This window comes from Stenella coeruleoalba, assembly GCF_951394435.1.
Source record: "Stenella coeruleoalba genome assembly, chromosome: 7".
NCBI lineage: Eukaryota > Metazoa > Chordata > Mammalia > Artiodactyla > Delphinidae > Stenella > Stenella coeruleoalba.
Genome location: NC_137153.1, coordinates 118,239,433 through 118,242,367, shown reverse-complemented (window position 1 = coordinate 118,242,367; position 2,935 = coordinate 118,239,433). Strand labels below are relative to the sequence as shown.

The 2,935-nt window shown below is 59.7% G+C and overlaps 1 pseudogene across 1 annotated transcript; it reads right to left on the bottom strand.

The window, feature by feature from the left end:
* Positions 1-2,338: 2,338 nt before the first annotated feature.
* LOC307188932 (elongin-B-like) lies at positions 2,339-2,700 on the bottom strand (annotated as a pseudogene). Its single transcript has one exon. The product of its transcript is annotated as an elongin-B-like (transcript).
* Positions 2,701-2,935: the final 235 nt, after the last annotated feature.

Here is a 2,935-nt window from a genome sequence, read left to right as displayed (position 1 = left end):
CCGGCCAGCTCAGCGCAGCTGCCGCTTTGCATGGCTCCGGGGCAGCCAGAGGAGGTCCCCTGCTCCCACCCCGGGGCGAGAGTAAACAGCAACCGGGCCTGCAGAGAGGGAGGGACAGGCAGGATCGCTGGCCCCACTGGCAGCCAAGCCCGCCCCGCGCCAAGCCCTGCACCCAGGGCTCCTTGGCCTTTACGTTCTCACTGACTCCTCCCACTGCCCTGTTCAGGGAACAGGTGACACCACCTCTCAGAGGTGGTGACTTACCTAAAGCCACCACTGAGTCAGTCAATGGCAGAATGGAAATGCGAACCCAGGGCCGGGTCTAGGAACACTCTCGAAACCACTGAACCCCCTTGTCAGGAGTCCTGGCCACTCCAAGGAGCACAGGCTCCTGCTCTGGTGGCATCACTCCTTTGAGAAAGCCTGGGGGCCAAGCCTGTGCTGGCCTCTGGGGATAAAACAGTGACCAAGTAAGACAGCGTCCCCTCTCCCGGGAATCCTACAGCCAGGCGGGCACATGGCACGTGTTTCAGAGTGTGGCATCAAGCTGGGAGTCCCGCTCGGAGGGAAAGTGGTGAGGTTTGGTGAGAACCCAGGACGAAGGGCCCTGGGCCGGCCTAGGAGTCAGGGAAGGCAGGAAAGGAAGGCTCGATCTGACATCTGATCATGTCGGCATCCAAAGACAGAGGTCGGCAGCTGGGGGAGGGGAGGAGAGAGCCCTGGAGCAGAGGGAGCCGTGTGTGCAAAGGCCCTGTGGTGAGGGGTCGCGGACATGGAGGATTCAGGGGACCACAGGCCAGGGCAGCTGGAGGGCAGGGCCGGGCTCTGATAGAACGTGGTGAGGGTCCTAAAAACAGCAGGGTTTGTCGGGGATTTGTTGAGCACGTTAACAAGTCGACTGTCCTGCGAGGTGTCTCCCCTGCAGAAATGGCCCCCAGTGTAGTGTCCTCTGCCGCTTCCCTTGTTGACAGATGTTGTCTCTCTGCTACTGTGGGCCCCCCGCTCTCACAGGAGCCGAGGCCTTCTCTGCTCAGCTGCGGGCCGGGCACAGACCGCTTCGTGTCTGCCTGTTGCTGGAAGAGCTCTGTCTGAGCAACACGTCTGGTTTTCGCAGCCACTCTTCTGACCCCCGCGAGGGATTCTGCTTACTCTTTGCTGGAGCCTGGCCTCTGGGTGGTGCCTGCCCTCATGAGCTCCCGCCTTTAGGCACACGCCCTCTCACAGAGAAGTCAGGTGACTGCCCAGCAGCAAACATCCCCCTCCCCCGCCCCCTGCCACCGCTCCACACACACCCCCTCCAGTGTCCGGCCTTGGGGAATCCGAGGGCGCTGCCATCAGCCAGCTGCGGTGTGGATGTCCTCCCAGGGTCCCACCAAGAGGTTGAACACCCATAGGTGACCAGTCCTGGTGACGCCCTGGCTCCCTCCCTGGGCGCTTATTCATCATCCCACAATTAATGACAAGTTATTAATTATTAATGACAAGCGTTGAGCACTGTGCTCAAGGGGCCCGTGGGAGAGACATCCAGGTGAAGAGAAGCTCACACTACCATGGACCAGGTGCAACAGGCCCTGAAACAGGCCCAGGGTGCTGTACACCCTCCATTCCAACCTTGAGCACCGCGGTGGAAAACGCCTTCCCTGCATTTAGCTGACAGCCGTCTCCTTGTCGCTTTCCACCTCCTGATACTAATTCAAACGCCACCCAGGCTCCTTGGCTGCAGGATCCTAGATTTATTCTGGAAGCCGGACCCAGAAGGGCAGTCAAGAGGCCTCTCTTCCGCCGAGGGAAAACAGAACACTCACAAAAGTATTTGTCAAGCAGATTCATGCTAAGTTGGTTTGGTGTTTTTAGTTGGCCGGGGGCCTAGAATCCGACTGGCAGCAATGGAGCGGACAGATGGGATCCTATATGAAGCTACTGATGCGTTCAACTTAGAAAGAGAAGAAAACCTTATTAGTCAAGGTTTCAAAGGCTGCGACTTCACAGGAAGCCTTCTCCGGCCCAGCCAGCTGGGCCTGCATCCCTGGCTGGTACCGCCCAGCTTTGCCAGGCCCTGCTCGAGGCTCCCAGCGTCTCAGCCAGGTGCCAGCAGCCGAAAGCCGGCCCCATGCTTGTCCCCCAAGAGCTGCTGCTTCCTGAGTCCCCGGGGGTTTCTGTCTGCCCTCCCGCGGGCTGGACCAGGCAGGAAGCTCTCCAGAGCTACCTCCCTGTCCCATCCTTGCTCTGAGCTCAAAGGGACCTGTTCTAGGTTGAAGTGTGCCCCCCACCCAAATTCATAGTTTTTTGGGGGGGACACCCAAATCTCTTTTATTGCGGGGGGGAGTGGAGTGGTCTCTCACTGCACGGTTCGTTCATTGGCGCGGCCTCCTGAGTCCGGCGGCTTCGTCACAGCCAGAAGCTCGCGTGCGCTAGAGAAGGGCTCGATGCGCAGGGCCTCAAAGGCTTCACGTGCCCTGAAGGCTATAGCCCCACAGTGGCTGGGGCCTGAGGCTGTGCTGTCTGGCTGGTGAAGCCACACTCGCCCAGTGTCTTGCCATCGTCCGGAAGCTGGTCGTCCTAGTACAGCTGCTGCTCCTCCGGCAGCCGCTCGAGGATGCCCTCGACGGTGCGGTTCAGCTCGAACACGGTGCTCCATTCCTCGGCGTCTGTGAAGATGGTGGGCTTGTGGCGCCAGATCACGCGGAACACGTCCGTCATGGCTGCTGCCGCTTCCCCTCGATGCGCCGGCGCGGCCGCACCTCCAGATTCGTATGTTGAGGTCCTAACCCCAAGTATCTCAGAGTGTGACCTTGTTTGGAGACAAGGTCTTTGGAGAGGTCGTAGTTAAAGTGAGGTCCTTAGGGCGGGCTGTACTCCAAGATGATGTCCTTACAAAAGGGGGACACGTGGACACAGACACACGCACAGAGAGAAGAGACTCAGGTAGAAGGCG